We start from the raw sequence: 14,246 nt of genomic DNA, 5'->3' as shown, positions 1-14,246 counted from the left end.
AGATATCAAAAACTAGTAGAAAGAAAGAGATTGTGTTATCTTCTTCATCTTTCTTATTGTGTTATCTTCTTCATCTTTCTAAATTGGAGAAAATAATAGAAACATTCTTAAAGCTAAACTATTTGGCCATTGATTTAGCTAAAGATGACATCGGGTTATCAAGAGGAAAAGGAAAGACAAGAATCGATGGCAAGTGACATGAGTCTTCTGTTTGTATTTTTATGATCCGAGATCAATCTAATTATTGCATATTCATGTTAAATTGCACGATTTAGTAATGAGATGAGTATATAATACTTGTATGAATTAAATTGTGGTGATAGATATGGAATATCGAGATTCAAGACTAAATTGGATAAAATAGAAAGTAGTATGATTTAATTGATATATGGCACCTGATAGGAAATTGAGTTGAAACATGTCATATATTGTATTGAAATGGTGAATTGATGATGAATTGAGAATGATAGGATTGTGATTTGAACTATATGATGAAATTGGAAATTGATTACCCAATTAACTATACGAGTTTATGTTGAGAAATGTGCTTATATTTTAGTAAACATGTAAGTGTTTTCTATGTATTTGAATGAAGAGTAAATAAATTTCACATTTCACTATTAATTATTAAGAAGGCACAATGGTGACAATGAGATTGAGTGAACGGAATTAACTCAAAGGAATCAAGGATATCATATGAGCGTAACACATACATGATGAGGTCATTGGACAAAGCAGTTGGATGAATTGCTTTCATAAAGAGTATACAATAAGGAGTTTTCAATCATGGTACTTCTTGTAGACTAACTCCATGATTAAGTAAATTATGAATTATCGGAATGATATTTCTGGATATGATTACAATTATTAAAGCCTAATTGTATATGTTTGATTGGTCCCTCCGCTAGCTCAACAAAAGCTCAATCAGATTGCATTTGAATCAAAAGAAAATTCTATGACTTTGGAAATAATTTAATTGAGTCAATTTATTCGATGTGGAATTAAATTAGGCGATCGTGAGAATTGTTCAACTAGAGAATTTGATTAAAAAATTTTCTTGAAAAAGTAATTTGGAAAATCTTAATATTTTATGGGAAACTTAATTTTAATCAAGTAAAATTAAATTAATCAAATTAATTAAAATTATTATGATGTTTTTGGAAATTAATTTTCAAGTCAGACAATTGGTCCAATGGGTAATTGAACTTGAAAATTGGAACCGAGAACCAAAAAACAAAACTGAGGCCCAAAATTGATCGAACTGGGCCTGATATGTGAAACTAGGCCAATGGTTCAACTGATGGTTGGACCAGATCGACCGGACCGTCATTGGCTTGGACCAAACCAGCAACAGTCGAACAGACTTAGGGTGCCATGAGGGTGTCGCACCAGCACCACCCAGTAGTGCTTGTGAATGCGACGACGACATTCCAATGGCCAGCTAATGGTTGAGTAGTGGTTGAGTAGTGGAAGAATTACGCTCCTACTGGGACTCTAATGGATAACTTGATTTCAGATTAATTATTCCAAAAATAATATTATTTTAATAATTTTAATATTAAATTTAATTTAGTACTAATATTAATAGTATTTTATTAACTTAATATTAAAGTGGCTATCTTAATATTAAATTTAATTTAATTTAATATTTAACTTGTAGATAAATATTTTATTAATTTAATAGATTTAATATTAAATTTAATCTAATACTTATTAATTTAATATTAAAGTGATTAAGTTTAATCTTAAGTTAATGCTCTAAACTCTCCGTATATAAAGATACTATTAGGTCATTATTTTTCATAGACTTAAATTCAAGAGAAAGTTATAGAAAGAAAATTCACAAAATAAATTATTTTAGAAGATTTCTAGAGATTTTTTTTATTTACAACTTGACCCAAAATTTAGAGAAATTGTGAAATTACCTCACTAGTAATTTTGTGGAAAATTTTTTGATTCGAAGTAAGCTTACACTTGGCAGATGTGAGCTTGAAGATAGCGGAGAAGACTACTCAGTCGCAATGTTAATCCTAGACGAATCGAAAATGTAAAATTTTAATTAAGTATTTATTACTTTAGATATCACAACCAAGTTCTTGCTTTTGGAAAAAAAAATTAAAACTCTAATTTTTTCCCTTAACCTTATTTTTCGTTGCGTTTTCCAAACTCATTTTTCCTACAGTTTATACTTTGATTTAGTCGATAATGCACTATGTGTGCCAATATATTTGCTTTGGTTTATCTAATGATGCATTTATGTGCCAGTATGATCATTTCGGTTTATTCGATGATGAACTTATGTACTAGTATGGTTACTTCAATTTATTCGATGATACACTTATGTACCAGTATGATCATTCGGTTCATTCGATGATGCATTTTGTGTGCCAGTATAATTGCTTTGGCTTGTCCAATGATGCACTATATGTGATAGTCCATTTCTTTCGATTCATTCGATGATGATTACGGTGCTAGATTGAGATGCAAATTGATTAATCTATGTATTCGTCTTGAAATCCGAGTCAAGTTAATAGGGGTCATAATAATAAGTTTGATAAGTTATATCAAAATGAATTAAAATGATGCTTGAGATTTTGAATATGTTCATATATGAATTGAATTGAGAAGTATGTATCTTATTATTCAAAGCAAGTGAAATTGAGCCTTACGAGCCGAATCAAATGTGAATGAGTCGATAGACTCTAGAATCTGATAGAATGGTAAGTATAAGGTAAGTGAATTGACTTGGTTATACAAATTTGATGGAAGTGATGACATTTCCATATATGTATTGATGTTAATTAATGGTTGTATACAAGTTCTAAATGGTAGTGGTAAGGTAAGATGAATAGATTCATCATGAACTTGTTTGAAATAATGACAATGTTATGTATGCATAGGTATTGAAATCTTATTTGAGTATAAGCATAAAATATTCACATGAAAAGTATCTAACAATTGTTGGAATTGATATGATTGGTGAATGTCTAATTAGGTTAATTGATCTATGCATTATGTTTTAACAAAGTAGCTATGAATCATGAAAGTACCACTGAGCCCTATTGCTCAGTGTATGGTTTTTTTTTCTACATCGTAAGTGCAAGTTTTTTCAAAGTCCCGGAACAAGTGAAGTCAGCATCCAAACCGTATCTGTCGACTCAACATAATTTGTATAGTTCTCATCTTTTGATCTAAGGGCATGTACCTAGGTTTTAATTCTTCAAAGGTTATAAATGGTCAAATTGTATTATAATGTTTTGGATATAATGTGATGGTTGATGTTTATGCATATTTGGCTTGGTTGTAAATGATAAATTATTGAATTGGTTGTTTTTAGGTCACCCAAACTTGTGACAAGCTAATTTCTCCAGAAACAGTTTGTCACGTTGCGATGTCGAACATTTGTCATCATGACGAGACTGGGTTGCATGTCGCGGCACAACAGTGTGTATTGAATGCTAGGATGAGGCCTACTTAGAATGCTGCATCGTGATGTCAACCCGATGTTTTGAAATTTTTACAATTTGATCTTATTTTGAACCCGGGTTAGAAATAGAGCATTCATAAGCTCGTATAAGACCCAAAATTGATATCATACTATATTATACGCATGATTTTGTTTGAAAATCAGGTTTGGAAAATGTAGCGGAAAATATGTTTTAGGGAAAAACAAGATTTTTAAAAAAATTTCTAAAACAATAACTTGGTTGTGATATCTAAAGTTTAATCAAAATTGTACCATTTTGATTCGTCTACGATGAATGCTTCGATCTAGTTGTCTTCTCTACTATCTTCAACCTCACGTATGCTAAGTGTGGGCTCGCTTCGAATCAGAAAATTTTCCATAAAATTACCGGTGGAGCAATTTCACGATTTCTCTAAACTTTGGGATCAAGGTGTAAATAAAAAAAATATCTTTAGTAATCTTCTGAAATAATTTTTTCAAAGAATTTTCTCACTATAACTTTCTTTTGAATTTAAGTGTGTGTAAAATAATAACCTAAGGCTCTCTTTTTATAAGGAGAGTGTAGAGAGTTCAACTATGATTAAACTTAATCACTTTAATATTAAATTAATATAATGTTTATCAAGACAAATATTAGATTAAATTTAATATTAAATCTATTAAATTAATAAAATACTATCAATATAAGTATTAAATTAATTTTAATATTAAATTTATTAAAATAAAATTATTTTTGGAATAGTTAATATGAAATCAAATTATCTGGTAGAGTCCCAGTAGAAGTGTGATTCCTCCAATACTCAACCGCCAAAGGACCACCTGCCGGCCACCAAAATATCGTTGTTGTTGTCGCTGGTATCGCCGTGTCTGGTGGTGTCATCGTAGGTGTGAAACCCTCACGACACCCCCAAGCTAGTTCAGTTTGGGCCAGTGATGGCCCAACCGGTCCAGTCCAGCCATCGGTTAGATCACAGGCCCCTTTTTACATACCAGGAACGGTTCGACCAATTTTCAGGTCTTGGTCTTGGTTTTGGGTTCTTTGGCTCAATTTTCGATCTCAAGTCCAATTTTAAAGTTTAATTACTCATTAAGGCAATTGTCTGACTTGAAAATCAATTTCCAAAAATGTTATATTAATTTTAACTAATTTGATTAATTTAATTTTTTCAAAAAATCATTAAGATTTTCTAAATTAATTTTTCAAGAAAATTCTTTAATCAAATTCTCTCTTTGAGCAATTGTAGCACCTCATACACGGTCTAGTTGCCAAACCCGAGCTATAGGATGTTACTACATTAAATTGGTACATTTATAAACAATTTAATCATTATCATTCAATAAATCAAAATATTCAAGTTAAGTTCATGTTAAACATATATTACAATCAAAACCGAGTCTCAAACTTGACTCGTCTACTTGCGGATATTGTTTGTTCACATCTTTTGCGCAGGATTTCTACCCTAGACGTTGGTACATCATGAGGCGGTCAAGTTGTTGGCGCTGTTGTCGAGGAGGCACGTCATTATATTAGTTTTAATTTTTGCATTTTAATAGACTAATTAGGAAGTTTTTAGGTTATAGTTATGAATTTAAATTTATTTTCTACTAATTTTATCTTTTTGGGTTAGTGTATTACTCGTAGTAGAAGGACACCTATAAAGCCAGCCACAGATTCAAAAAGAATTATCCGAAGGAATCGTTGAGAATAACAACAATATTAGTAACAACAGACGCAGAACACACCACTTACTATGGGAAACATACCTCGCGAAAATTCGCTATTCAACGAAGCCAACGCCAACCCACCAAACTTTCCACCACCACTACAGTTACCCAGAAATCTAAACATGACAGGTAATAAGAGCACTCTGAGAGAATATGCGCTATCAAATTTGGATATGTTTCGAGGGAGCATAACGAGGCCAATTATCACGGCTAATAATTTCAATATTAAGCCAACCATGATCCAAATGATTCAAAACAATTTACAGTTTCGCGGAACATTGACAAAGGATCCGAGTCAAGATTTAAAACAGTTCATCCAGCTTTGTGATACCTTCAAATACAATGTGGTCACTGATGATGCTATTCGTCTTTGGTTGTTCCCCTTTTCATTAACCGGTAATGCCTTTTATTGGCTAGATTCGCAAGAACCAAGATCAACCATGACATGTGATGGTCGCTAAACTAATTAAAAATTCGACTTAAGGCAAGCACACCTATCGAACAATACTATAGTTATGGTGAGACCGGAAATATCGTATCCACGAGGACTTAAAGTACTAGTAATTATTATCTAGCCTAACAATTTAGAGAATTAAAGGATGTTTTTAAACTAGAACTAATTATCTAATTAACTAAGATTACGACAGAGACTAAAGTTGGAAAATACTTTTTAGAAAACCGATGGAGAGGACAATACCCAAGGAAGAATCCACCTAGACTTCACTTATTACTTCTGAATTAGACGATTTATTCACTTGACCTAATCCGTAGTATGTTAATATCTCTCTCGAGACTAAAAACAACTGACTCTAGGTTGATTAATTGAAATCTCTTTCTAATTAAAACCCCTATTATTGTATTAACTCGATCTATGGATTCCCTTATTAGATTTGACTCTAATCTGACAGATCTATGTCATCCTATCTCTAGGATTGCATGCAACTCCGCTTAATTATGAACGATTTAATCTTACACAGGGACTTTTGCTCCACTGAATAAGCACATCAAGAACCTGAATTAATATCCTGGAATATTAAAGCAAGGGTTAAACTCACAATTAAGAATGAGAATAAGTATTTATCATATAATTCAAATAGTAATAAGATCCGTCTTAGGTTTTATCTCCCTTAGGTATTTAGGGAGTTTAGTTCGTAATAATAATGGAAAACATCTCAAAATTTGGAAAACAATAAAACATAAAGAAACCTAAAGAACTTCTAGGAAATTGGATGGAAATCTTCAGCCTTGATGTAGATCCTACTTCTGAGTTGATTCCGATGGTTGTCCTTGAGTATTTTCTGCCTTCTATTTTGTGTCTCCCTTTAATCCTCTTCTATGGTCTTTAAATAGACTTTGGAATGCCCAAATTAGCCCAAAATTAGCCTTTTTCGAGTAGAATTAGACTTGGGCTCGACAGGGACAAAGTCGTGTGCCACGCTTGTGGAAAGATTGTCAGGCCATGTGCAATTCTGACTTGGTTTCGTGTCGACACGGCCACAACACACGGGCGTGTGGATCACCCGTATGGAAGTGCCTAGGCAATGTAAAACACTGAATTAGGCCCAATTTGTTCGTTTTTGGCCCGTTTCTCGCACTATTTTCTATCCTAAACTCTCTTGAGTATAAAATATGAAATTAAAGGATTAGGAGCATCAAATTCACCAAAACCAAGAAAAATCATTCATAAATATGCCAAGCATGGGGTAAAAATATGTATATATTATGGTTTATCAAATATCCCCACACTTAAGCATTTGTTTGTCCTCAAGCAAAATCCTCAACTCACAATTAAAATAAATTCTTCTAAACTTATAATTCTCATCAATAATGTTCGAAATAATCCACAAGTAATTATACGTTAAGAGCTTAACTAAAAGAACATTAAAGTTTCAAACAATCCAAATTGAGCTTTTCAATCATAAAATCATAGGTATCCCCCTTTATCTAAGTAATCACCTTTAATTCCAAATTGACAAGGTTGACATCCTCACTAATGATTCACTCAAATCACTCAAAGTGTTTAAGGTTCAATAATTCGGTACTCAATAGTCAAACATGAAAAGTTATTACCATAGGCTTGCATGAAAATCAATTCTCCACCACTATAATGAAATGATACAAAAATCAAAAGGTCTTTAACAGGATTGTAATGGGGTTTGAGTTAAAGGTGTGGATAAAAACTGTAAAATAGGGTTAGAATCGAGATTAATTTAATAGATTACCAAACTTAGAAAAACAAAGCTAATCATTGAATTACAAACATGTGTCAGAATTAACATAACCAAAACTAATGAAGTGAGCTTTTCTCTCAATATGATAACTTATCCAAGCCCCTTAGAATAATATGTAATTTAAATGAATATAAATATAAGTTTTTTTATAAGAACTAGTATTTAATGGAAAGTATAGAATAATAAATGATTCAACAACTGGAATGAACGAACATAGCCAGGTAACTAATCAAATCAAATCTCGATAAAAAGAAAGTCAATAAGAAGGGAGAAATTCTTAACGAATAAAAAAGGGTTAAGTTGAGAGTTACTATTAAGGGGAAGTTAAGGCTCAAAGGGGTTCACTAGGGGTCAATTATGTGGGTAGGCTTTTTGTGGAGTGAATAGGTTAAAACCTAAGTGCCTTTATCATTTTAGTATATCAAATCAAAGGTGTGGTCTCGATATGTATAACCAATGCAAGTTCTAGAATAGCAAATCAATGTTGACACATCCATAGCCAATAAAATAAGTGAGCAAGAAATATATATGCTCTAAAAGGCTCAAAATCTCACGAAAATTATAGGTATTTGATGTCAATCCTGTAAATTCAAAACTTCAAGATAATACTTCAATTCAGGGAAACAACCTTGCAATTTTAATTCTCAAAAGTTAACTTATCATGCTTGATCCTCTAATGTCTTAAAGTTTAAACAATCAATGCACAGTTACCTATGATTTAATTCAAAACATATCAATCAAAATCATCAATCAATCCGAATTTGCTCTAATAATGATATGAGAAAATTATTTGAGAAAAGATAAAAATTCAGGGATTTTCTAATAATCACATAAATAACCTCCCCACACTTAAGATGTACATTGTCCTTAATATACAAAGATAGATAATAGCAATATAAACATAATATCATAAGAATAGGAGAAAAGCGAAACTGCCCTGAATTTGGATGTAATCCTTGAAAGAGCGGAAACGGGTTTAGAGACATTGAAAGTGATATGTATGTGACATGTAGACAGAGGTGAAGGTGGTGGTAGAGGTTGGGTTTGACAATTACAGTGCCTAGCGAATAGGTTATCGTGGTGGTCGGTGTCGTGGTGGCTATAGTCGTGGTCAAGCAGGACATGGCAGTCGTGAAGAATTGTTTATTTATTCCTAAGTAGCACCCATCGACTGAACCTTTTGAAACTGAAATGCCATCAGTAATGCTTTAGGGAGTTATATCGATAAGGTTATTTTGGTGAGTAATAATGAAATAACTAGATAAAATAAAATTCAAATTATACTAATAAAAGTGTTTTAAGAAAATGATAATTAAAGACAAAAAGAAATGAAAAAATAAAAATAACATAAAAAGAAAAACAATTTGAAAATTAAATGAACTCAAAAGTCTTCGTAGACAGTTGGATTGTGAGGTGGTGGTGCTGGAGGCGATATGTAAAAATGTTGGCAAATTTGTTGTAGTGTCGTCTCGATGCTGTCAAATCGCTGAGTGCAATATTGCTCAAAGCGATAAAGGTGGTCAGAAACTTCAGACAATGAAGCAGCCGTATGAACTGGCTGGTGACTCGGTGGTGGCTGAGAAGGTAGGTCCTCTTGAAATGTAGGGATGTCATCAAGAATATCATTGGCGTCATCCTCATCAATAGTTCGTGCAAGTCGGTACTGAGGAGGGTCGAACCCACAACGACGCTCAATCATCCGCATATGGAGCATACTTTGGATGCCCTGTGGGGACATCTGACCAATGAGCGTGAGCGAAGAGGACTGTGTCACTGTATTCATAAGCCCAAAGTATCGCACTAAACAAGTCACATATGGGCCAAGGCTGATGACTCTCTTTTGTTGTCTGTCGTTTTGATGGCGACAGGCAAAGGCGATGAAATAAGCGAGATAAAAAATGTGCCCCTGCCTCATGCTCCACAGGAAGTATGGGTCGTGAGTGTTAACGACACCAGTGCTCTCTTGTCTCCCTGTTAATGTGTATGCCAAAAGAGCGTAGAGATATCGCAGAGCTGGAGCTAGAGCCGATGCCTTGGAGCGGCTAGGGTCATAGATACCTGTAGCAGGCATCATGGCATTCCAACATGATGAAAGCGCATAGTAGATATGGCGGTGGAGGTGGGGAAAGTTTTCAGCCTTCATGAAATTTTCTGTATAGAGTCCCAAATCCACTCCAAATTCTGGGACACTTAACTGCTGTACCAGACCGCCAAGGAAAAATTGGACTATTCCTGGGTCGTCGTGCTCCACCATAATTGTTTGCATCTAAAACATCGAGCATAGTTCCAAAACCTCTCAATACGTCAGCTCGATGATGTCAAAGAATCAGTCCTACAGAGCTGTAACTAGGAGGGCCCGAACCAAATCAGCTAGATGGACATGCTCTAGTGTGGCCCAATCAATGCAACGGCGCACACCTAGGGGTCGGGTACGTAGAATCTAAAATAATTCCTCCTAAGGCCCTATTGAAAATTCGATGAATGGATGTCATATTTTAGTGGTGGGACCCGAGGAGGATGCCGCTCCTTTTCACTTTTTAGAGGCGAGGGCAGAAGTTTTCTTGCCTCTAGTGTTCGTCATAATTTCCTGCGAAAGTAATCACATGGCTCGAATCAACATAGTGACCAAACGAATAATAACAAACATCTAAATGCAACATAATCAAACAGAATAGAATCGTAATGACTAGTGTAGAACTAACTAATGGAGTACTAAATATGTATAAGAAAGATACGAATTAACTGAACAAAGCGAATGACCCTAAAAAAAACTATGCAGCATATAGCAAATTTCTAAAACGTTCTTAAGTAGAAAATCAATAAAAATTGAAACTAAGCAATAATCACAAATGAAAATAAAGTATTAGTAAGTAATAAATGAGTCAAATGAAAATGATATAGAATAGTGATAAAGAAATATAGGTAATAATAGTCAACAAATAAAATAAAATAAATGAGTAAAATAGTATAAAAAGTTAGAGGTGCAAGAGAGGAAACCGAGAGTGGTGGGGTTAGCAGAGTCGTGCGGTGGAGCATGGTGGTCGAAGGGAGAGGGGAAAAAAAAGAAGAAAAGAGGTAAGGGAAGAAGAAAGGTAAGGAGGAAAGAATAGAAAAGGAAAGAAGGGAGAAAGAAAAAATAGAGAAGGAGGATGGGGTGAAGAAAATAGGGAAGTAGTGGAAAGAAGAAGGGAAAAGGGAAAAAGGAAATAACAATGAAGAAAATGAAGGAGAAAGAGGGTGGTTAGTTGTAGAAGATGATGAATAGTGAAGGGAAATGAGAAGAAATTAGGGTTAGGGGGGAAATAAAAGGGAGGCCATGGTCTTGTAAGCCCCGTTTTGGGTCACACAGCTGTGGCTCACGCTCGTGTGATAGTTTTCTAGCCCGTGTTTTTGGTGAAATCGTAGTCAGTGTTGCACACGGTCCTTTGGCCACGCCTGTGTGGGCAGGCCGTCTGGTGTGAACGGTCGGGTCGCACGGCCGTGTGCACGTTCGTTCGCTTCTCCCACCCCCGTATAAGGTTCGACACGCCCGTGTTCATGATCTATGCTTGTGGTCTGATGTTTTAAGTCAGTATCCCACACGGCCCGTAGACACGCCCGTTTGTCTAGGCCTCGTGGCCTACACTGCCGCATTACACGGCTACGTGGTGCTCCCTTCGTTTCTCTCACGCCCGTGGTAAGTCCAACACACCCATGTCTATTAATCAGGATTGCACACGGGCTTCAAGCACTGCCGTGGCATCATCCCATATTCTATTCTGACTTTTTTTAACGTTTTGATCTTTAGTTAAGTTCTCACATGGCCTCAAGAACGCTCGTGTTAAATGCCATGTGGCTCCCACTGTCGCCTCGTACGGCCGTGACAATTTATCGCAGCCCGTGTGTCATCCTGTCTTAGGAAAAATGTTTGTCCTGTTTTAACACTGTCATGGTCACGCCCGTATCTCTTGCCCGTGATGAGCCCACGGCCTAACACACACCTGTGTGCTAGGCCCTGTACACCAAGAATACCTGTAGTTAGATTGTAAAACAAATGGAAAAACAAACTATGTTATTTAGTGGAGTTAGTGCTCGGGTTGCCTCCCGAAAAACGTTTATTTAAAGTCTAAGCTCGACTTACCTCAATTTCATGTGGCCACGATGGATTAAGGAGTTGGAACTCCTCACCTCTATTATCAATTTGATCAAAATAAGGTCTGAGTCGAGTATTATTTACCTTGAAAGTTTCGAATTCAGTATGTGTTACCTCCACTGTACCATGTAGGAAGGTATTCAATACCTGAAGGGAATCACTCCGTTTGTATTGTGCTTTGAAGTAGCAATTCGATGGTCCTTTTCATCTAGCAATATTTTGTCCCCGACCTCAAATTGTTTTGTTTCATCCCTACGCTTATCGTGGTGTCGCTTTAATTTATTGTGTTCTTTTGGTTTCTCCTCTACATGTGTTCGCCATTCGTCTAGTTCATTGATCTGAAGTCTTCGTTCCTCATGACTCATTCTGTTTTTGTCACATGGACTAGAATGTGGCTCCATCACGTTCTTCCTAGGGGTTTCCTGCAAAGAGGTTTGCGCCTTAACATTACTCGAGTTAATTGAACTTAAACAATTGTTTCGATTACTAAATATATTAGCAGAATCACGAGCTTGAAGTGTAATCATGTCATCTCCTACACGAAGTATCAATTCACCTGTGCCAACATCTATGATAGTTCCAGCAGTTGCTAAAAAGAGCTTTCCTAAAATTAAAGGTACGTCACTATCCTCATCTATGTCTAGAACAACAAAGTTAACTGGGAATATAAATTTATTAATTTTGACAAGCACGTCTGCAATAATACCCCTAGAAAATCTAATAGTTTTATCTGCTAATTGAATGCTCATCCTAGTTTGTTTCGGTTTCCCAATACCGAGTTGTTTAAACATTTTATAAGGCATGACATTAATACTTGCCCCTAAATCAGCCAACGCATTCTTAATATTTAAACTACCAATTAAATAAGGAATAGTAAAACTCCCTGGATCTTTTAATTTGTTGGGTAGCTTATTCTGTAGAACGGCTGAGCAAACTGCATTTAATTCCACATGTGAGGCATCATCTAACTTTCGTTTATTAGCCAAGAGCTCCTTTAAATATTTCACTGCGTTTGGCATCTGCGAAAAAGCTTCAATAAACGGTAAGTTAATATGTAATTTTTTTAATAATTTAAGGAATTTACCGAATTGTTCATTTGTGAGGTCTTTCCTTTTCGCATTGGGGTATGGCACACGAGGTTTATACTCTTTGCTTACCATTTTCTATTTATCATTACTTACATCAACCTTACCTTCATTCTCCACATTGTCTTGCCTCGATTTCAGTTCAGCTTCAGCTAACCCTTCATCATTGTGCACAGTAATGGCATGAAGTTGCTCCATTGAGTTAGTTTCAGTGTTACTAGGGAAGTTACCTTGTGGACATTCAGAAATCAACTTAGCAAGCTGTCCTAGTTGAGTTTCGAGCTTTGAATAGATTCTTGCTGATTCTTAAGTGCTATTTCAGTATTCTAAAAACGAGTTTCTAACACCGAGATAAATTTTGTAAGCATCTCTTCAAGGTTCGATTTCTTCTCTTGTTGGTAAGGTGGTTGCTGAAAACTTGGAGGATATGGTGGTATTTGATTTCCTTGGACTCCCCATGAGAAATTTGGGTGACTCCTCCAACCTGCATTTTAAGTGTTACTATAAGGATTATTTTGAGGTCTAGAATTATTACCCATATAGTGGACTTGTTCCTCCTCAGATCTAGGGTTAAAGGATGAAAAATCTATGTTGTGTACTCCTCCTCCATCACATCTCATCACTGGATGTACCTGAGTAGAACCATATAAACCATCAATCTTTTTATCTAAAAGTTCACCTGGTTAGATAGCATAGTGAAGCGTCGAGGTTGAAAGCACTAGCTGCTTTTGTTGGCTTTGTTCTCATGACTTGCCATTGATAGTTATTCAGTGACATCTCTTCAATAAATTCATAAGCCTCTTCAGGTGTTTTGTTGTTTAACGTTCCATCGGCGGCTGCATCGATCAGTTGCCTTGTTGAAGGGTTCACACTGTTGTAAAAAGTTTGAACCTGCAACCATAGAGGTAACCCATGGTGAGGGCACCTTCTTAATAAGTCCTTGTATCTCTCCCATGCATCATAAAGAGTTTCTAGATCCATCTGCACAAAAAAAGAGATATCATTCCTCAATTTAGCTATTTTAGCAGGAGGAAAATATTTAAGTAAGAATTTTTCCATCATTTGTTCCCAAGTGGTGATTGACCCTTGCGATAACGAGTTTAACCACTGTTTTGCTTTATTCCTTAATGAAAATGAAAACAACCGAAGGTGAATGGCATCGTCAGAAACGCCATTGATCTTAAAGGTGTCGCAGAATTCCAGAAAATTTGCTAAATGAGTGTTCTGATCCTCGTCCTGCAAACCATCAAATTGAATAAACTGTTGTATCATTTAAATCGTGTTAGGCTTCAATTCAAAATTATTTGCAGCAACAACAGGCCTAACTATACTCGATTCAGTTCCTGTTAAAGTAGGTTTAGCATAATCATACATAGTACGAGGAGCAGGATTCTGATTTACTGGATTTACAGCAACCACTGGAGGTAGCAGATAATTTTGATTATCAGCCATCTCCTCGGTTGTAGTACGAATGTCTCCCTCTTGCCCTTCCTCTATGTATTGTAGGCTTCGCCTTATTTTTCTTCGGTTTCTGTGAGCTGTACTTTCAATCTCACTGTCGAAAAGTAGAGGTCCTGACGGGTTTCTTCTAGTCATAAACTATAAAA

At 35.4% G+C, this 14,246-nt stretch overlaps 1 non-coding gene across 1 annotated transcript; it reads left to right on the top strand.

Moving 5' to 3' along the window:
* The first annotated feature begins 13,546 nt into the window (after positions 1–13,546).
* LOC128289873 (small nucleolar RNA R71) lies at positions 13,547–13,653 on the top strand. The gene has a single exon (XR_008279515.1). It is a non-coding gene; the product is annotated as a small nucleolar RNA R71 (small nucleolar RNA).
* Positions 13,654–14,246: the final 593 nt, after the last annotated feature.

Source organism: Gossypium arboreum, chromosome 2 (assembly GCF_025698485.1).
Source record: "Gossypium arboreum isolate Shixiya-1 chromosome 2, ASM2569848v2, whole genome shotgun sequence".
NCBI classification, from domain to species: domain Eukaryota; kingdom Viridiplantae; phylum Streptophyta; class Magnoliopsida; order Malvales; family Malvaceae; genus Gossypium; species Gossypium arboreum.
This window is presented reverse-complemented; position numbering and strand designations above follow the sequence as displayed.